We start from the raw sequence: 23,756 nt of genomic DNA, 5'->3' as shown, positions 1-23,756 counted from the left end.
CGTCAAAGGTTGTAAGTTCTTAAACTTGACGTAACCTTTCACAGAACAGGACGTAAATGATATACGTAGTGTTTATGAGCTGTAAACAATTGTATAGATGCCTGAGGAAGGGTAGACTTAACAAATAATTACACGTAAATACATTCGAAACGGTAGAGTGCTTCACTCGCTATACAGCGGGAAAACACAAAGCACTGTCAGCTTGAACGTTAGCATATCAAAACTGTGCTATGGCGTTACCCGATGTCTCTGCTGCACAACTCGCTATATATGTCTTTTGATTATGTTTTATCATGAATGGGTACCAGCAGTTCTTTTTGTTCAATAACTTGCTGCTAGTTATATTAACTTTTTGTGTATTTTAAGAAGCCCATACCTTGTTTCAACGTTATGAATGGCAAAACTTACCTGACATTTTAATACTTAAAACTTATTGACACACTATGATACGATTTATTTGTTTTTAAACATTGTACCGATGTACGATTTTGTATCGTCGAGTACGGTTAGGAAAGAGGTTAAATGCCCTTCCAGTTTTTTCTTAAACAGTTTCTCGCTACTCGACGCCACTCCTTCTTAGCCAACTTCGGGGAAAATGGATCAGCCTGCCAATAATCAGATAATATTTTGCCCTTAGTTAATCATGGTCTGAACGTGTTGTAACAGTTACTACCTTCATTGTTATGCAAATAGAAATAATTGGTACCCCGTTTTACTGTTCTTCTTTACAATATACAGATATGTGCTGACTCTGATACGAGGATTATAAATCTTTGCGTTGCGGTTAAGATCAAGATTACAAAATGTATTGCACCAGTTGCCTCGCATCCATTTAACAGGTATTCACAAATGAAATTTACAACTACTATCTCAAACATATCAATACTTGTACATTATGCCAAAACTCATTTTGTTAAATGTACCAACGACTGCCTGACAAGCAATGTATTGTACATGTAGAATGTTATCTGTATGTTTTTAATGTTACAAATAACTGTTAGTAATACAGAGTGTAAATGTAAATTCCTCAGGTTAGTTTGAATGGGTCTTCATTTTTTACAGGTCCTTTCACGGTATCATATCTCACAGTGTTACTAGAATACAAGTTGTAAAGAGATAACATTAAAACAAGTGTACAGGAATCAACAGTAGGAATATCGTTGCTTGATCGGCACAGAAACGTGTCAACATACATGTTAAATGCTTCCCGTTTCATACGTATGCAATAACATTATGTTGACCTACATATGGTACCTTCTCACGACCCATTGTGTTATATATTCGTGTTAATGTAATAGAAAAATCATAAATCGACATTTATCGTTATTCCAAACTGTCAGAGTTTTCTTTCCCAGCCTACACCACCCTCTACGCACAACAATCCTAACTGTCCTTCCTTCTCATCAGCTGTATTAAAGGTTATATCAACAAAATATGTTGACATGGCCCAACTTGTCAATACTTTGAATCAGAGGAGACAAATATTACACACAAATATTCAATCGTAGTTAAGTGTGTCTACAGTTAAGTACCTACCTTTTGGACGGGAATCATCCTACCGAACCCATTCATAATAATTATCATCTATACGAAACAACACTGTACCTGCTGTGTGTAAAAACAACTTTAAATGGCAATCCCCTTTATCAATCTACATGCGTATTAGGTTACATAGTCACGTGACAAATGCATAATACCTGGTTGTCGGTCGATTAAGTAGGTTTGACATTTAAATACCTGTGTTATGTATGCACATAAACCGTACATTGTACAAAAAGAAGGAAGATCAAAACGTCACAGGTTTAAGAAATCAGTATTACACACGATTAACCTGTGTTTAATGTTGACCCTTGTCTTTTACATTTATGTTCGTTTGATGTAATTTCGTTTAATATGTCCAGTTTACTTTAAATTGGCCCTAATGACCTTTTTATGTTGATGGGCAGTTACGAATCCATTAACTCACTTCATAATTGTGGGTGACAATGTTAGTTATAGTAGCATACACAGATAGAAGGCGTAATGTTTATAGCATTAAAAGAGGACCAGAGGGCCTTATCGCTCACCTGGATATTTAATGTAATCATGAGAAAATATTCTCTTTAAGAACAATATGAGTTTCCATATGCAGGGCCAGACAACTGATTGGGTTGATAGGCTAATCCTAATAACATGACTATTGGTTTGTCCTTGCTTCGTACACATGTTATATCGGATGGGGATCTCGACTGTTTCCATTTTATGACCCGGAGACCAATTCCCCAGGAAAGATAACAGATCCCGAGGTGGTTGGTAATGGCAATTACACCACATTACGTCACATCACACCACATCACATAACGTTTTATGTCTCAGTCTTCCAATGATCTTTTTGTTAATATGACTGTTTTAAAAACGGTGAGCAAAATCTTGGTCGATACCCAAATGATAGCAATATGAAGTCGGCATCAGATCCGTGTTATCACAAGGAGGAAAGTACACCAACAAACCGTCTCCAGCAAACATACACATATCAAAACATACACGGAGATACGTCCTTAAACTACCTAAACTGTAAATAGGACGTTAAACAATATAAAACCAAACCAAACCCATCAGATGCGTTTTTAAAAGAAATATCAAACAGATTCTCCTGAAATTGCTCGACCTGTCAACACTTCATACCAAAAGAGGAAACGATCACACACAAATATTTGAACTTATTTAAGTATGTAATATGTTAAGTACTTCCATATTAGGAGGACACCTAAGTGCCTAATCACTAGGATGACCATCTACTCGAGTCGTAACATTTTACCTCTACGCATACTCCCGACAGCCGCCTACGTATGGTTAAGTATATGTATTAGGTTGCATACTCGCGTGAAAAATATACAACTACTGTAGTCAATTGGGTATGTAACGGTTGTTGGTCATTTTAAATACCGGGGCTATTTAGGCTCATGAACTTAATGAAATACTTAAAAGAATGAAGATACAAATCGATCAAGACAATAGATTCTAAAATGTACAGTACAGCAGTGTAGGTGTCATAATACAATATACATACGAGTAGTGTGTGAATGCTCCATTCAAAATAGCGTGTAACGTTAAAATTATTGTTCGTTGAAGCAAATGAACAACCACTCAGTGAAATAAGAATAAGATTATATCTACAGTTTGCCTAACACCCTGTTTCCGTCACACATACACACATACACAACATGGAGGCATGACTTTAGCTGTTAATAGGACGTCGTTTAACAAAATCAAACCAACCTATGTTGGGCTTATATTACACATATGGAGGCACGTCCTTAAATTACCTTTGCTATATATTATCTTTTCTTTTTTCACTTTCCAACTTTTTTCCTTCGGTTGTGTCTCCCTAGGCATCATTTTCCACATAGCTCTGGTTTTTATAGGGACGCTAAACTACATACAAAGAAACAGAAAGATATCTCTGTAGTTAGTAGATAATTGTAGATGCATGTAATACACCATCTTTGGATATTTATACAAGGGTATCCTAGTCAACATTTCCTTCGTTAATATTTCTTGCCCTAGTTTTATCGTTGTGTTAGTTCGTGTTACTTGATTATCATATTGTTGTTTTAAATCACATTAAGATATGTTTTGGTCTTACAATGTTTGCTCTTTAATGACACTGTTTAAGAATACCATTGATTTGACAGGGTTTTTAATTCAGCCAGCAATGTCGTAAATGACAGATATGTTATCAAATTGTCCGTTTTGTATTCTTGAATAAATAACGTTAGTGCAGGCAAATTCGTCACATTAGAGAGGGTTTCGGTTAATTATTCGTCTCAAAACGCATGTATCAAAATACAGACGAGCACCAGTACAGAAGAAGATTTGACTGAAAAGCCTATAAATAAACATTGTTGTAAACACGCCTGAATGACGTCACGCATCAACATTTGTGACGTCATCAGGCCTTCCGTGGTCTTGTTCAAAGGTACAGGCAGTTTCGCCACTTTCAAATATTTTAATTAATTTACAAGTAATCTAAGTGCTTAAATGTAAAATGTTGTATGCTTATGTTAAACAAGCCGTACTGATACGAACAGCTCCAAATGTGTGTGTGTAACAATGATTAACATTGAAATACATGGTTTTTCTTAGTTAGTTTTCGGTAACTTGAAGAAACTGATTAATGTTGTTTGAGAAAGATGGCTGGAATCGGCTGAGATGATGTCAATTGACATGATACGCAATAAAGACTCAGTCCTTTACAAATATAAACTTCCAAATCGCTGCCCATTTTTATTTTTTTATCGAGTCCGGATTAGAGGGTCCAGGGCTTTCAACGATCGACCCCCCCCCCCCCCCCCCCCCCCCCCGACTTTTGGATAATTTGTCGCATGTACGTCCCCAATTGTCTTGCACGCCAAAGGGAAACATCTTGACAAATTAAAACGATTTTCGTGGGCTTGAAAACTTATTCAACAAAGACTTCCCGGCCAGGTGTTGTAAATGTAAGTTTTTGATAACTGTCGGTCTCTACGTACAATCAGCATGCGATTGTACAGCAGTACAATGTACTTTCAGGCCGACAACAAATTCCTTTCAGATATAAATCTATAAAATTTCTAGATGGTATTTGAATTTAAGTGTTGTAAGATTGTTGAACGTATGACGCAAACAATACTTTTAAAAAGATACTGTTTGATTGTGTTCTTAATACACTTTGCATGAAAATGGAACCTGACGAATGATCAAATCGCGGATATTTCCGATCGTCATTTCCGTAAACACGCATTGGATCGTCAGTACATTGTACATGTACCAAAGTACACTTGTAGAAAAACAATTTACTTGAATTAACTGCAATTAGCGTTAAGATATGGGTATTTTCATTTGTCTGTAATAAATGTACACTAAATAACAACCAACTTGCCTCAGGTTAATGAGTTTAGTTGACGAGATGTCCGTCGCACAGACCAAATTTTTAAGATTCGTTGTGTTACAAGATATTTCATAACAGTATAACTTTTCCCTTCTTATACCTCGTCTTGTCAAAAGATTTGAAGGCTTTAACTGTGTAGAAGACTATGGTGACGTTATTTACGTCACATCTTATGTATTATGACGTCATATGGCATTTTCGTCACAGGGTGGGGAATTTGGGTGCATGGCGTTACATTGTATAACTTGTGATTACTGAAGAAATAGTGTAATTATTTATTCATTACGAGTCTTTCCTGAAGATTCATTTGTAAAACATCCTTTTTTGTTCTTTTAATACCAGTAATAACATTGCAACATGTTTGCAGTATCCTCACCGCTAAGATATCGGACTCAATTCATCGAGACATGCAGGAACTTATGATCGTAACCTGATAAATGCAGTGTCAGTAATTATTTAACATTAAAGATGTAAAAACAAACGAGTGATTGCATGTCTTCTACTTTTCAACATACAGATAGATCCCAACCCTATTGTCTTGTTCATGTCAAAACATCACTTATATAATATGCATTAATCATTTCGTAGTGGTTGAGATTAAGATTACAAGTTTACTCCACCGGTTACTTGATTTTACTGTCAATGTTCATTAAGTAATTTACAAGTAATTCCTCATACGTACGAGTATTTGTACATGTGAAATGCTTCCCGTTTCATAGACATGAAATAATATCAAAAATATGTTATTATGACCTACATATGGTACATGATGTACACTCTAACGATTCATTGTATTTTGTAGTCGTGTTTACGACATTTATCATTAATCTAACGTTTTGAGGTTTCCAGTTCCCGTCTACACCACCCTTCACATACAATCCTAACTGCGTCTTCCTTTGCACCAGATCTGATATTAAAAGAAACTATATGTTGACATGGCCCGACATGTCACTACTTTGAATCAGAGGAGACAAATATTACACACAAATATATTAATCGTATATAAGTATGCTAAGTTCCTACTTTTTTGGGGTGAAATTTTACTGTACCCAATCAAAATAATTATCATCTATACGAAACAACATGTAACCTGCTGTGTATAAAACGACTTAAAATGGCTACCACCTCTATCAATCTACATGTGTGTATTAGGTTACATAATAACTTGACAAATATATAAATACCTGGTTGTAAATCGACTATATCACGGTAGTTTGGGCATTCAAATACACTAAAACTGTGTTAAATATGCACATAAACGGTACATAGTACCACGAACGTAGATAGCAGGGATTGGCAACACCTCTTTCATTTCACCATATGTATTGTCCACCTCTTGTATTTGTGCACCGAACAGCGACGGCCTGTGACCTCTCACTGGAGCCAATTTACCTGTATTGTGCTTGCGTGCTATATATCTCACAGACCGGTTTTTCGGTATCGATAAACAAGTTGTTTACCTAAGTGACGAGAGACCGATAGTGTGGCACTGATTTGACAGGCCAGTAACAAAGTGTAATCATTGTTGCTAAAACTTTAGAAAATGAATGCATACATGTGTGATGTCGCAAACTATGCCAAGCGGCAACATTTCATAGTAATTTTGCACAATTTTGTCACTAGTTATCCACTGGTCGCCTATTGTCGCATAACTCTATTACAATAGCATACATTAGTATGTATACACTACTAGTCATTTTGTTCCTTAGAAATTATCAATGTTAGGAATAAATTGATATTTGTAATTGATTGTTCCTTGTTCTGGAGTTACTTCCCTTTGACAACTTCTGCAATATTACCGTACATGTCCACCTATAATCCCCACATGTGTTCATCATGCAGCCTTGTATGATTTGTGAATTAAATTCCAAGTTGCGATGTATCAATATTATACCGTAAAGTACCCTACAAGTATTATTGTAGTTTTTTACAGTTGTTACATTTTGTTATATGTTTTTGTTGTATTTTCTTACGGTTTTGAAGAATAAAGTCTAAAGATATTGACATGTTCGTCGCCGTTATCTATCTGTCAGACCAAAGGGCAGAATATGGATATCATGACAAGATAATCTCTTTAAGAACAGTATGAGTTTCCATTGCAGGGCCAGACAACTGGTTGGTTGGATTATCCTGATAACCTGACTATTGGTTTCACTATGCTTTGTACATATGGTTATATGGGATAGGGATCTCAACTGTTTCCATTTGATGACCCGGAGACCAAGTCCCCAGGAATGACAACAGACCCCGAGGCAATCTAAGTAGCATGGATGTGTTCGTCACACCATGCCCAGCAAATCAGTATGTGCTTTCAGGGTTGGGATCTCAACTGTTCCCAAGAAAATAGTCATGGACTGAGTCGCCAGGGATTAGGCCGGTCGCCAGTGCAAATGGAGGTAGCATGTATGTATTTTAAAGGATCCCTGAGAACAAATCATGTTAAAATCCTTAATCTGTTCTCAAGGAGTAGGACTCTAATATATTTGACTTCATTTCATGTACTTTGATCTGTACAGTCCTCAGGTTATCCACACCCTTGATCAACGTTAGGATCCCTAAACCCAAGGATGCAACAGACTATACATTAGATTCAAATGCCCTAACCAATACTCAAGGTTTGGTTTGGCTTATTAAAGCTAAACGTCCTATCAACAGCTAAGGTCTTTTAAGGACATGCCTCCATGAGGGTTGTGTGTATGCATCTGGATGCAGGGTATGTTTGTGTATTTTCCGTCCTTTTGATAGCGCAGATATGATGCCGACTTTATAGGGCTACGTCACTGAAATGCCACACCGAAGGAACCCAGCATAGCATTTCGTCCGGTCACATTATACCGACAACGGGTTAACCAGTCTTCCTACTTCTAAATTGCTAAGCGTTAAGTAGGAGTAGAAACTACCATTTTTACAGACTCTTGTATGTCTCGGCCAGGGGACAGAGCCCAAAGCCTTTATCCTTTATGCTGAATGCCAAGCAGGGAATAGGGACTACTTTTTTAAGGAATCTGTGATGTCCCGACAGAACCCACGCTTACCTAGTTACAGGTTTTCAGTGACACTTGGATCCTTAAACATATCCTTTATAAAGCTAAATCGGCAAAGGTTGTACATTCACGAACTTAATTATGCACAAAGCGAAATGTAATTTTATATGGTTTGGTTTAGTATTAAGCATTTATCAACGGCCTTCCCTGTGTGCAAGATGCATGCGTGTAGTGTATGCGTGTGTGTTAAGCATATTAATATTAATTTTTTATTTTTAAATTTCATTTTTTCTCTCAAAACTGTAGGCTCACATTGGCAGACAGTATAAATACTTGTACTGATGGTATCGCAACTTCATACATATCTATAGTCTGCTAATGTTTAAGGGCTATACTACCCTGCACGTGATGCATGCAAATTTTGTTTGAGTTTTAACCTTATTGTATGATTAAGAACTACAGTCACGTTATTATTCCGTAATTCTTTTGTTCTTTTCAATAAATGATCTATCTTTCAAGTTATTCTATTTATCATTCATGTAATTTAATTAACACTATGATAAGATAAGCAGACATCGATATATATCTTTTTATTGACATTCAGAAATAATGTGTCGATGCCAGTAATGATGTAAGGTTTATATCACTCATTAGGTTGGGTTTAATGCTGGGGACGGTGTCAATAGCTACACTGTGAACAGCTCTGACTACACTGACGTCATCAATCTTGAACACAAGTCAAACACGGGCGTACCTGGCAAATTTATCTTCCGCGTCGACGGGGACACAATACAACCGGCTGGCTCGACCGGTAAAATATACTAAATATATTATGCAATGGTTATTTCTGCATCGTCATCGTAGCTTTTAAACGAGTCAATTAAAAGATAAGGACGTATTCAGTGATAGTTTTAATTGTGTTTGGAATAAGTTGAATAATATACTTTGTGGTTGTACTATTAAACAAATATACAACATGCGTTTATTCGGTATTTAATAAACAAATTATTGACCTCATGTTAGTGTGACAAAAGCATTGTGAACCACTGACGGGACGATGATATGACCTGATTCGGGTAGACAACACTTGATGTCACTCCCAACTTGAAGTCCATAATTGTATACCATTAATTTTATTATTATCAATACAAACAAATTGAATATTGAAAATGAAAATAGTTTCACATGTACATGTTTTTGATGCATATTGTTCTATCTATGCCAAAGTCTACCATCAACGCTTATTAACTTCATTTACTAACTGCAATTTTATATAAGGGCATAAATTCGTAAAGAATATTTACATCATATTATTGTGTATGCATGTATATGACTATCTAAGTACCATACAGTGATGATTAGGTATTGTATCACACCAAACGAACAGCTAAAAGGTAAGTGATTAATTAATTCTCATAAATGTTTACATACTCGATCCAGATTTGTAGTTTCATTTTTCTCATTTTCATTTACTCGTGTCAAGCCATGTTAAAATTCAAAAACTCTTCAATATTTAATTAATATATACATGTTCTAGCATTTAAAGTCAAGCTGTCTTACCATTATATCTTTTTTACATTAATTTTCGTTACATTTCATCAACATTTTTTTATTCATTATAATGTTAACATTAATATTCCTGAAGATATTCAATAGGAATGATTCAAGTATTTTTTTCCTTCTCACATTAAGTATAAAATTACAGCTAATTTTAAATCACCTGTTGTACTTTTTAAGCGAATAATGACTGTATATGTGCCGTTGTCGTGTCCGTTTCCAGTGCATTCGTGTTTTACATCTTGCTGATGATTTATTATAAGTATATGATAATGTATTCCAAAGTCTATAAATTGTTATCTACATGCTGATGTCATTTGTCAATTTTGATGATATTGTGTTCTAATCATACATATTGTTCAGTCGATCAACAGTCATCTTATACAGTTTGTATTACAATATTGTAATGTGTTATGATTTTACATGTTTGAATATTATATGATAGTTTGTCTATAAATTATCAAAATTAGAATGCATAATAACTTCTTTATTTGATTTTCTGTCTATCTACAGTTATCTTGTACTGTATTGTATTGCAATAAAATATAATGTGTTATGATTTTAAATGTTTAATTATTATATCATAATTGATAAATATATTATCAAAATTAGAATGAATAATAACTGCCTTTTTATTTTCAGTCTATTAACAGTTATCTTGTACAAACTGTATTACAGTAAAATGTTATGGATTATGATTTTACATGTTTAAATATTTTACCATAATTGGTAAATATATTATCAAAATTAAAATGCATTTTAACTGCTTTATTTGATTGCAGGTTTCCTAAGTGGTACAAATGATAAAATAGCGAAACACAATGTCTTAAATATAATGGAAAACCAATATTTCGTGTCAGTAAAATAAGCTATGATTTCAGAACTTATCGCAGTTTTTGCTTTTTTTATTTTTAAACATTATTGTTCATTTCAATATTAGACATGATACATGTATTTCCACGCAGTTTTTTCTAGTAGACCTATAGGTTCCTTATTTTAATTGAACTGAAGTTTTTCCCTACTGGCAACAATCAAGCAGCTGGTTTTGACAGACGGCACATACAGAGGAAGAAGGTAATCACAAGTTTATGATATCCAGTTACAAAAGTACACAACCCTGTTTCCCGAGGTCTTTTCACGCTGGGAAAAGTTTAACGTGAATTTAAGATGATTAACCAATGGTCCAAGAAATTTCATCAACGGCGGTTTTACACAAATCATCACTAAAATATCATGACAAGGAAACTTTTAAAGAATTCTTCTTATATAAATAAATCAAGTTTATTCAATCAGGATATTCTCATTTTTGTACCTGCTGCATGACTGGTTAGTTAATGGTCAGAAAAATGTGACGAGATGGGTTGTTACCATGTCCGAATTATAACATTATAATATAAATACAAAACCCTTGTGAAGCCCAATCATTTGTGTGTACCTTCTTTCTACGACCTTATATGTTATGATGACGAAAAAATGCTGGATAGACCATCATAGTTCCAATGGAGTAGCAATCTCGTCACAAATTATTATTAATACTCTGATGATATCAGTTATCATGTTTCATATATAGTATCTGTTACTGATATATTGAATCAAATTTATTATGACGGAAAACACTTTGAGTATAGTACAACTAAAATGATTGTCAAGACTTGTCATTAACGTGACCTTCAAAAATACACAAAAGTAGTTAGGTCTTGAAATAATAATAATAATAATTTGAGATTCTTATATACCGTTTTATCACAACCTAGTTCGTAGGTCGTCTCAAAGCGGTTCACAAATTATGTGGTTATAGGGTCTTTGCCAATCGCCTTCTCAACTCCATGGGGAGCATACAGCTGACGTTGCCATTGAATCGCTCATAGCTATCATGAAACAATTCAAGCACTGCCCAACAACGTACTCATTTACAGCTGAGTAGAATGGAACAAGCGGTGTAAAGTGTTTTGTTCAATGATATAACCACAGTGCCGTGACGTGACTCGAACACACAACCCTTCGGTCACGAGTTCAGCAACCTACCACTAGACACTAGAAATAGATAGATTACATGTTAGAGCATTCCCACATTTGGTCGTGAGTAAAATGGTTGTTGAGTTTTATCTTATAACATAAATAAAAACATCACATGTGTATTGAACTGGATGCACAAACTCTCATAACAACATACATGTTATTGGTTTCTAAATATTGTATATGATTTACATACCTACTCGTACTTGATTGTAGATTGTCATCTACAACAGATGATCAGACAATAAAAGAGAAGGAGGATCTTCCATCATTTACAGTCTGCTCTGCCATTCATTGGTTGTTACCGTCATATGCAGCAGGGACATTCACTCTGGTAGGTCGTCTTATACCTTATACTTTTATCGTAACGATCAAATAATTTGAATGCTATTTGAAAGGTGTTCCAGATAATTGATATTATCTGTTGTTCCAATACATTTTATCTTTTAAACACCACCGCTGGGTTGTGTAATAGTACATTGTATTGTTGAAGATGTGAGTAAAACGTGATTAGGTTAGACTGACAATATCAGTTAAATTAAAACACATTTGTAAAATGTACTTACGTCTCAATATATGTCCCGATACTTGATATAGCTGTTTTATATAAATGTTCCTGATACCAGATATACTTTTTTGTAATATGTCGAAAATAATCTAAAATCGAATAATATTGGGTTTTAAGGTGTCATCAATAGTCGATAAATATTTCTATTGTATAAAATTTTATCTATACATCAAAGTATCGATATAATGCCCCTCGTTTCATTTGCCATCCCTTTTTTTACCGCCAGCGTATTTCAATGTCCCTCTTTTTGTTTTCTTTCTTCAGAATACCTTTATACAGTCCCCTCAAGTTATTGCCAAACCCCTTTAAACGCCAAATATTCTCTGGACAAATGATGTCGGTATAACGGGTTTTTTACTCTACTGTTTAGAACATCACGTGTTCGATATAATGTCTCTTTGCATGCTGTACTTGTTGTCGATTAACTACATATATTAAATGTATTTACATTTTGTTTTTAGGTAAAAGTTAAAGATGTGCACGGCATCTCTGGTCCACTGCGTCTGCTGAAACCGAGAATTGTAAACAGCTGACAACCCACTCTGAAACCGTTGACATTTTATTCGTACAAACGTTGATAAGATCTCTACTGGTGTACAATCCATTAGCATATACAAATATTGCTATACTGAATAAAACAAAATAATTACGAAGTAATGAAACGATTGTATTTTTCTTAAAATCGTTATATTCTGATAGTAATTCAAGATAACTCCAGCGACGAAAAACGTACTTCTGATAGTCTTCTTTGACGTTGGCTGTTTTACTACTTTATACCACCTACATTGTACCAGTAGCTATCCCGGGCTAATATGAGTTTATAAGATTTTATCATAAGAGGATGTTTGCTCGCGCTAGTAGACGTCATGAACCTGAGGCAGTATTCACACAACTGTTTACCACTTAAGAAAATAGTATGTTATGACAAGAATATTGTAATGGAATATCTTTCTACGTAACTTTAAGGTGCATGGTATTCCTCCGCGTAAAACACCAACCTCGATAGTCATTAGGCGTAGAAGTCGGATAAAAGAAATGAAATGTGGATTTTTAAACTGAGAAATATATATGGTAGTAGTATATCGATGATTAACAGTTAATAAACTGTGGATAATACTCTGAGCCCATTTACGCTGGCCTCTTAATTTTATCAATGGGCTCGCAATAAGGAACTTGTTCTCGTGACAAACCCTGAAAACACAGTGTGATAATCTATACTTATTACTGACCTTTGCTTGAGAGATTTACACTAGCAGGAGCGTACGCCAGCATTGACATACTCTCACGAGTTTTACACTATCAAAAACATACACTCGAGTAGCTCACATTAGTATTGATTTACACTTCAGAGGTTCCAACTTGTATTGTGACTCTTTTCGGAGACTTACACTAGCATTGAAATACTCGGAGAGACTTACACTGGCATTGAAATACTCGGAGAGATTTACACCGGCATCGCAATACTCTAGAGACGTTAACACCTTCCTTAGAATTTGACGTTTGCATTGACACTAATATGTTCCAATATTTGGCTATAGTATAATGCATCATATAAGAAATAAAGTGACTTACATAAATATGTTTTATTACGAATTACTGCTTATCTTCAACATTTGATATCTTCACTAGTAATTGTGACTAAGCATGGGTACCTCAAGAAGAACGTTAACATTATAGGATAAACAATGTCTTTCTGTAACAATAATACGTCACTTTATTCAACAGCCTCGTTTGGCATACGTAACTAGCAATTTATACCATATGTCATCATTTTTTAATAATGCCTTCCCTTTTACATAAAAAATGGCATACGTAACTAGCAATTTATACCACATGTCATCATCTTTAAATAATGACTTCCCTTCTACATAAATATAATGTGTCATTTGTTTATGATATAAGATGCAATTTTATTCTCTATAATTGTGTATTATTCATACTCACTGGGATGGTATGCGCATCAAGTTGTGATGTTTGCACTGACAACAGCTTGGAATGTCAAAGGAGAAAGGGGAGTAATCCGTGCCTATCACATGGTACTTTATATTATCATTTACTATCATGGTTCGTGTCTTATAGCTGCATGTCATTTTAATCAGGTTTATATTTACTGACTTTGTACTAAGAACCGTCTGCGAATTATGCCAGTGATATCTGTCTAGCAAGTCGTAGACTAAATGTCTCTTTCATTTCCAGAGGAGTGGGATATGGATATAATAATAATGGTTTTATAAAATAATGGTTTCATAAAATAATGGTTTTATAAAATACCTACTGGTTCTCTCTATGTGCAATATTGCCTTTTTAGACCAAACTAAATCACAAAGAGGACAATGTCTATGTTATTGTACCTAAGCTTGCTTGAGTTTAATGTTAGTGTGCAGGTACATGTACATAAACAAATGTTACCCTGTTTACACTTCAGTATAAGTATACACAACATACGTGTGCGTGTGTATTTGTGTGGTATGTGAATATCTTATAAATGTACTTGTGCAGGGTATTGTTTGTCTGAAAATATGGTGTCTGTATTAGAACATTTTTTTTATAATTGAAAACAAAAGACTTAGAGCGTTGTTAACGGATGAGCGCCTCTTTAATGGCGGTATGAGGTTTCCTTATGCACACTACATTTTTTAAACTGTTTTTAAACTGTTTTAGATTGAATCTATCTCACTTAATTACATTTTTTTAGCGAGGCCTACCCCTGCTATCCAAAGTTGCGCCTCTTGATATTATCTCTAACACACCTCTCTATTACACACCTATTGTTTATCCCTTTCTTATCGTGTATGGATGTAGCATATTGATTATGCAATATCAATTATTATTTTTATTAAAAAGCGTTGCTTGATAATATAGCAGATAAAAGTTTTAATATATAACTTAATAAGGGTATAAAGCCGATTATTCAAGCCAAATCAAGATGAACACTTGAAAAAAAAAATAACATTAATATTGTAAAGTATTTCCTTGATTGCGTAACAACCTTTCCCATTCAAACGTCGATTTAAAAACAAGAGTCCCAGAGGCCCTGTATCGCTGACCTTGATCTCAGCAACAACCGCCCCTCATTAGGTCTCTTCTTTTTGCTCCCATGAATAGGGGTGGATTTAAAACATTAACCTCAAGTTCCCCTATTGGGCCAAATCCTTCTGCCCCGTAAAAGCAACCCTCTATTTATAACGAAATTGAATCCCCTTGACCAAGGATGTTCTACACAAAATTTGGTTAAAATCTCTCCGAATAAACTGAAGGAGAAGGACTTTAAACATGCATTACTATGTTCCCCCTACTTGACCATTCCCGTTTGCTCCAAGGGGGACCACACTCTCTGTTCAAACATGTCCCCCTTGCAAAGTGATGTTCTGGACCAAATTTGGTTAATAACTCCGATCACACGGAAGGAGAAGGATTTTTAAGATTAAACTCAATTTACCCTAATGAGCCCCACCCAACTTCCCCCTCCCTCCCAGCCACAGCCACACCCTTTGTTATACAAAATTGACTTCCCTTTACCAAAGGATGCTCTGCACCAAATTTGGTTAGAATCCCTCTAATGTTACAGAAGAAAGATTTTCAAAATTTAAACCTTACATTCCTCTATTGGGCCCCACTCCTCTGCCCCCAGGGGGGCCACACCTACCGTTTACACAATTGTGAGTGCCTTTTGCCTAAAGGTGCTTCATACCAAATGTAATCAAAATCTACTGGTCCGTTCAGAACTAATAGCGTTTTAAAGGAAAAGTTGACGGACGGATGGACGGACGCCGCGCCATGACATAAGCTCACCGATCCTTCGTACCAGGTGAGCTTTAAAGTGGATACTTTCACTTTGAATAGGTTATTTCTATGCACAGGCTATACTTATATCTACAAATGCTATTTTACTCTTTTAGTAGAAAGTCAGAACAATGGGTCACTTAATTTAAAGTTATGGAAATGAAAACTTTACCGGTTTCAGAATTTACAAATATTATTACCATACATAGAATAAATATGTAGCATAATTTATAAGCAATAATATTTGGTGGACTGATACTATAAAGTATAACACGAGGAATGTCAAGTGATCTTTTTTAAAAGCTCAGTTTGGACTCCAGTTTTGAGAAAGAACCCAATACTGTTATCAAAAATTCTAGTAAATAAGTACAACCACACCTACGAAGCAGTATTATAATGGAACAAATTAGCTAGATATAAATGGTGATTGTTCAGGCTCTTGAGTAAGTATAACTTCATGTTCTGAGCAGGAGTACTTCAAGGAGCTCCAATTGGGCTAAATCAGACCCTAGGGACCTCAGCCCTTCATTTTGTAATCCTGTATGCAGTCTAGAAACGTTGTTGCAAAATACGGAAAAATCGCTGCGTGAGCCAAAAATGGACCCACCTTTCAGAAAGACCCATCCAGTATTTTTGGAGATATAGCGAGAACGAACTTCAATTGTCAAAATCAAAGATGACGGCCTGGTGGCCATCTCGTTTTAATGAATACATTCTTATAGTAACAGGCACTTCTAGACAACTTGATGGAAAAAAATTGGGATAAAATCCCGTAATCCCTCCCTATGGTAGAAGACCGGTGTCACCCACCGTTTATACAAAATTGAGTTCCCTTGGCCCAAGGATACTCCAGACTAATTAGGATAAAATCCTTTAATCCCTACGCTACAAGAAGAATTTCAAGTTTTACCTCTTATTTCCCCCGCTCCTCTGTCCCCATCGGGGTCATACCCCCAGTTTATAAACAAAAATGAGGCATCGTTGCCTAAGGTTGCTACATATCAAATTAGGATGAATTCCCTTCAGTCCTATGCCACTTGACCGATTCCTCCACCTATATGCGTAACTATTTTTACGTTAGAAGTGTAGTGTGGCTGTTTACGGTGCAAGTCACCGTAGTTCCAACATCGTTTTACGTAATACGGCTTTGTTAGAATATAACTGCTCAGACACTGAATAATCTGTAACCAGCCATTATACATGTATGCTTCTGTTCAACAGTTTATGATGTATGCTTTTGTAAGGAAGTCAACTATTTTTGTTGTTGTGACATGTTGCTGTGTAGGGAAGACAAACTGTTATACTGTAAGTGTACTGATTCTATCGGCTTTGGTGCTACGTCTCGTCCGCTAGTTCATGTCAACCGCTACTTCAGAAAAGATATTCAAGGATATTGTGATTAAAGAAGCCATTTTGTTTTGTTTACACTAGGTTAGTAGAATGGCTAATTAAATATGTCCCTTAATGTTGAGAATATGAAAGAAAAACCTCAACAAGGGAAGGAGGTATTCTTGATTGTCTAACCCGATAATGCGTGTTTAAACCTGCGGGTTAGACATGCCAGGATATCACATTACCACCGAATTGAGATTTCCCGAAATACCTTACTGTATTGAATGATTCATCATTTAAATTCATCATGTTTAACAAAATTGGTTTTCAGCATATTTCATCTGTTTTGTCCAGATTTACAAATGAATTATCCAGTTAAAAGCTGATTGTGAGGTATCAATGTATTGCTCACGTGATGTCATTGTATACTTGACTTCCAAGTTCTATCTTCCAGGTGATATCTTTCTCTTCCTAGAAGGTGATAGAAGAACCTCAAAGAGGGCAAAGAGGAGAAATTTACGTAAATTATAGAGGAGTAGTATTGTTAAATTAAGGGCTTACAAAGAATAAACAATGTCCTAAAAGTTGATGAAATAAATATCTGTATTACTTGTAAAATTATTCTATAATGTATGTGCATGCGATATGATGAAGGTCCCAATTGGTTTCGTTGGTTATCTCGTATGGACTGAATCAGGTTCGTTTACGGTCGTTGCATACGTTATAGTGTTATATGCTTTCTAGTAGACATGACTACTGAAATAATAATAAACATCTGTGTTTTAAAATATTAACATTTATTAAAATAAAATATAATTATCACAAAATCTTTTGACACGCAATGTAAAATATTATGAAAATATTAAGACATGACATGAAAATATCGTTAAAATATTAAGACCTGCCTTGCAACAGCAAAAGGGCCTGTGATATTTTATGATATCATGATAGATATTTGTCTACAAAACATTTATTTAAATAGCGATAGACTTCGCTATTTTCAACATGTCACGGTTAATGCTTGCTTATGCCCCCATTTCACTAGGCTACGACACACTAACCCACATCGACGTATGTCTGTCCTATGTGCATCCAAGTGCATCGCAACTCTGACACTCATCATCGCACCATCAACGCAGCTATTGCCGCACACCGACCGACACCAGCCCATTTTGACCGAATACTGACGTAACTCTGACCGATATGAATCGTAGATGTGCCATTTGTGTTCGAAAATGTTCGAAAATGTTCGAACAGTTTTGCGACAGCCCAAACTTTACTGACCGACCCTGATTGACACTGACGCAACGCAAGTGAAATGGGGGCATTACACAAACATTTGATTAGAGACGTTAAAGAACATTAGGTTATTAAAATGTCCCTTACGCATGATGCCTTGGTTGGTAGCACTAAGATTTGTATAACTTATACCAAATTAAAGCAATTCAAATGATTGTTGTTTTTATAATGTCGTATATGTAACATGACAGTTTTGTTCAGAAATACACATTTTGTAGCTGCGTTATAATTAAAAGTGTTTGCCTTTTAGTGTCACTATGCATAAAGTTTTGTTCGAATCTACCCAGCGAAGTTTATTTTTCTCTCTCTTTTTTTCTATTCAAACAACGGAAATAATAAATTGTAAAGTACAGAATCGACATTTTCAAATTTCTAAATTGATTATTTATTATCAGTTTTCACCCACAAAGTTATGGTGTATTTTGAAAGTAATGCAAGACATTTGTTGTAGTTTCTTGTCCTATTAACAAAAATAACTTTTAGTACTTTCATATCAGTGACTTCTGTAATAAGCATACTATAATAATCTGAGATCTTATGTTTAACAGCACAAATATTTGATTAAAGACAACAAATGAATCCCGAACTGTTTGATCTTGTCATTCAAAATCAATAAATTAACCAATAGCTAAAAAATATAACCCGAACTGTTTTCACAAATTAAGTGCTTGCCAAGCCAATCATTCAAAACACATCTTAAATCAGCAAAGATTACACTATATAACAATAACTACATCATTTTATATCTGATTCATTAAAAGCTAAATCATTATACACATTGTATAAACACTTGTACTAGACCAGAATGGCACCCGAGGAAGGGAAACACGGAGTAGATTTACTAGTGTAAATACCGATATACAAGGCCCGTTTACAGAACAGAAAGAGTCCAAATTAGCAAGAATTTAATTGTTATATTTAAAGAAGATTTTTCCATGGACCAAAGCATGTGGCCTGTTTAGACAACTATTCGGATTGGACAGTGTCCAGTTTATACAGATTCGATTGTATACGCTTTCTTACTCCGGCATGTATCTTCCTTTATAAATCTTTTTTTTTTTATTTGTATAACATGAGAACATTTCATTACATTTTAGTCATATTTGACAAAGTTATTATGCAGAACAATATTTCAATCATAGCCCAGTATGCTAATTAGATATACGTAGAATTAACTTAACTTCAAACTACGCCTCAGCTTTTGTGTATTGTACAAAATAACGAAGTTTCATAAAACTTGAACAATATTGAGGCATGCTATCTTGCGGAAACACAAGTGAGGAAATCGACCAATCAAAACGTACTTCAATTCTTTATGCGCGAATTTCGCGCTAGTTCAAACTAGTTTTTATGCCACATGGTTGCCACGTTTTATTAAAATCTTACAATATTTAAGCCGGTTATTTTGTGGAAACCGAAGACCAATCAGAGCACAAGACACTAAATACGTCTTTTTATATCATTCATAGTTACTATTTTTATCAAAATCGAGCAATATTTAAGCAATTGATCATGTGAAATCTAAGTTTGGAAGGATGGATTGATCTTCCCCCAATCACAAACTACATTTTAAGGGTCATCTCATCAGGATAGATATATGTCATGTTTATCTATCTCAAATTAATTAATTTTGAAATGCTATAAAGACATGAGGTTTACTTTGTGTCTTTTACAATCTGAATCTTAACTTGTGAGAGTTAGATATCGCACGGATAGGCTACTAATCAGGTTTTGTTTCTACTGTACACATTATTAGTCTGTGTATAGGGGATAGTTTTTATTCGTCACTATCTTGATACTGGGAATAGATTTTAAAATAGATAACCAAATTGTTTGTAACGTATTGATTTCATAAACTTGAAACCAGAATGAATCGCAAATGAGCTTTAAAAACATTTATGATGAGAGCTATTTGAGACTAATAAAAATTAGATCGAAATGGGGCGTATTGGATATTCTATATATTTTATAATTATCTAGTTAGTATGTAGTTAAACCTTTCGTCGTGATGCATTTTCTAATTTTTGTCACGTGGGTCACGCCAATATCACTACAAAATAATTATTGCTGGAATTTACCGGTAACAATCTGTTTTATTTTCCCCTAAAAACAAACCACTATCTAATAATTGTATGAATAATTAATATGTCAATTCTCCAATAAAGGACAATTACTACAATACATATCAAAACAAATGAATTTAAAATACAACATTAAATTGAACATTTGCAAGCTCGTCAAATTGAATATACAAAATACAAAACAAAAACAAAAAAAGAATTGATTGTTACAAGATTTTAAAATGAATATATATACAAGAATAATTTGTAGTTCTTTCTGAACATGAATGATATTTACCGATCAGACAAAAACTATAAATAGTCAATCATCAAATAAAAATATATACATGTCAGTATCAAAAATAGGTAACAATTGATTGCAAAATATTTGAAAATCTAAACTTATAAGTTTTAGATTAATAAGAAATTGTATATATGTATAAAATACCGCTTAACGTAGTTGGCATAAATATTTTGCCATTTTGATGATAGCTAAAACAATGTTAATCAGTAACGCGTCATGATCGCCTGGCAATTCCAAGACCTCATATGTTGACATATGACTATCCCGATCCATACCGTCAAAGCCTAACTAGCAAGCTTCTTATTTAGACAGACCTACTTCTATCAATCTAAAGCCTTCACTTTGTAGACATTCTGCCATCACACTCTAACACATACATTAACGTATATTTTTCATAAGTGCTGTTTTCGTCAGACCTCCCTATTAACAAGCATGTCCTTTGTTCATTCATAGCCCAGCTACCAAGTCCTTCATATCTAGACATACAACTATATCATTATATACATGGACAATTCTCGGAAGAATGCATAATTTGAAACACAAAAATCTGAAATATAATTTCAATTAACAAGATAATACATAATTAGTTTACACCGCTTATCCTATTGCGAGAACAAGACTCTACACTATAATCATTCTTCTATTAACTGTACCTTTTACTAGGATGCATTTGGCTCGTACATTGTTTGTAACAAAATATTTTTAAGCTGGAAACCCACACCATATAACAATATTAGACAATGTCTATATGTCTCATTATACCTTATCAACATTTCAAGAAATTGGAAGGTAAGTTTGCTTTGGTTAAACACTGTTAATTACGTACTCGTGATCTGCTGAATCTCATAGACAAACATATATATTCGTCAACACTTTTTGTGATCGTGATAACCTTACTACATCAGCTAAATATAATTTGTTTTTCATATTATGTTTCCATGGTAACTCATAACACACATACTCATTTGGCGATTTCGTTATTTACATAAATGTACATTTTTAAGAGATACAGAATGAAACAAATAAGTAAAACACTTAAGAAAAAAACATGTTTAAACAATGTTCATTATATACACAATGACTCCGATAAATAAAAAAAAACAAAAACAAATGATATACAGCACAATACTTTAAAATCGCTCACAGGAAAAGATGAAAATATTGAATAATATTCTAAGCAAAAACACACGTACAGCGTAACATCACGTACAACTAATCAAAATCTTACATCTTAGACCCATACCCTACGCTCACGTTTAAACCTGTCCAATTAAAACCCAGATATATCTTCCATTATTTTGAAAGGTGTTTAAATCCATGTCATTGAAAGTTTTGGCCATTGTCCTTTCTGTACAGCATTTTTTTTTTACTTGCATGAGTAAGGTTAGATTACGTAATAGTTATTGCCTCATCACTTGCATGCGTATGGCATGTTACAAAATGGCCGCCATGTCGAAGCTTTTACGAGGCCGAAAAATAACAACACTTTGTTGGCTACCTTTTCTTAACATCCCCACCAACTTTCAGCTCAATGGCACCAGTAAAGTTGGAGAAGAAGTTTAAAATGTGTTTTTCAAGATGGCGGTTATAGCGGTCATCTTGATTTGTGGACTGACCAGAAAAACAAGGAGAGGCCCATTGGGCCTGCATAGCTCACCTGGTATTAATCTCACAATTGTAACCTTAAAAGTGGACTAGAATAAAGCTACAGGCAAAAAAAAACAGTGTCTTGACTAACGATTAAAACACATTTGACCTCTGTGACCATGAAAGTCAAACATGGACATTAAATTGAACAAACTTCAAAGCCCTTTCTCCCAGAATGCAACTTGCGAAATATCACCACCTTATACATTTTGTTTATTGGGAAGATGACTTTTCAAGATATATGCACTATGGACCAGATGTGACCATGAAATAGTGTGACCTTGCATATGGGCAATGAGCTAATTACGTAACCATTCATGCCAACATCCTTCTGGCCAAATATCATCAGCCTGGGCCTCTTGGTTATTCAGAAGAAGTTGTTTAAAGGTTTTTGAAACAATTGACCCCTGTGACCTTGACTATAAGGTCATTTATTTGAACAAAGTTGGTAGCCCGTCATCCCCGCATGCTACTGACCAAATAATATTACCCTGAAACTTTTTGGTTATTCAGAAGAAGTTATTTAAAGATATCAACATAATTAACCCCTGTGACCTTGACAATGGGCAAAGGTCATTCATTAGAACAAACTTGGTAGCCCTTCATCCAAGCATGATACTGGCCAAATATCATCACCCGGGCCTTTCAGTTTTACAGAAGGAGTTGTTTAAAGGTTTTTAAGACAATTGAACCATGTGATCTTGAATATTGGCGAAGGTCATTCGTTTGAACAAACCTGTTAGCCCTTTATCCCTGCATGCTACTGGCCAAATTTGATCACCCAGAAGCTTTTGGTTATTCAGAAGAAGTTGTTTAAAGATTTCAACATATTTGACCCCTGTGACCTTGAATATTGGCGAAGGTCACTCATTTGAACAAACTTGAAAGTCCTTTATCCAAGCATGCTACTGTCCAAACATCAACACCTTAAACTTCTTGGTTATTTAGAAGAAATTGTTTAAAAGTTTAAACATATTTGACACCCCTGTGACCTTGAATATGGGCGAAGGTCATTCATTTGAACAAACTTGGTAGTGCTTCATCCCAGAATGTAATTGGCCAAATATAATCAGTCTGTGCCTCTTGGTTATTCGGAAGAAGTTGCTTAAAGTAAAAAGTTGACGCCGAACGGACGACGCACCATGCCATAAGCTCACTTGGCCCGTTGGGCCAGGTGAGCTAAAAAGTATTCAAAAAATAAATAATAGAAAGTAATTCATATGGCAGTTTCTCTAGTCCGAGAGTGCTCCAAGCTCTAGTATTAAGTCATACTATCTTATATCAAACTACTTTTTAA

At 34.8% G+C, this 23,756-nt stretch overlaps 1 protein-coding gene and 1 long non-coding RNA gene across 4 annotated transcripts in view; one reads left to right on the top strand and one right to left on the bottom strand.

Annotated features, from left to right (window-relative positions):
- The window catches only part of LOC110458824, a 131,982-nt gene that overhangs the window by 58,767 nt on the left and 49,459 nt on the right, over nucleotides 1–23,756 (bottom strand). The window contains exon 1 of one of the 3 annotated variants that reach the window (XM_021510760.1): nucleotides 1,606–1,688. The exons of 1 other annotated variant lie outside the window; for it this stretch is intronic. The gene's annotated coding sequence lies outside the window, so the exon portion shown is untranslated. Of the gene's footprint in view, nucleotides 1–1,536; nucleotides 1,689–23,756 lie in introns of those variants that run through there. One more of the 3 variants, XM_021510759.1, reaches the window with a different exon arrangement.
- LOC110458826 lies at nucleotides 10,116–12,718 on the top strand. The gene is made up of 3 exons (XR_002463829.1): nucleotides 10,116–10,524; nucleotides 11,683–11,800; nucleotides 12,496–12,718. It is a non-coding gene; the product is annotated as an uncharacterized LOC110458826 (long non-coding RNA).

Source organism: Mizuhopecten yessoensis, unplaced genomic scaffold (genome assembly GCF_002113885.1).
Source record: "Mizuhopecten yessoensis strain PY_sf001 unplaced genomic scaffold, ASM211388v2 scaffold9847, whole genome shotgun sequence".
NCBI classification, from domain to species: domain Eukaryota; kingdom Metazoa; phylum Mollusca; class Bivalvia; order Pectinida; family Pectinidae; genus Mizuhopecten; species Mizuhopecten yessoensis.
Note: the sequence above shows the minus strand (reverse complement) of the source record. Positions and strands in the feature narration are given on the sequence as shown.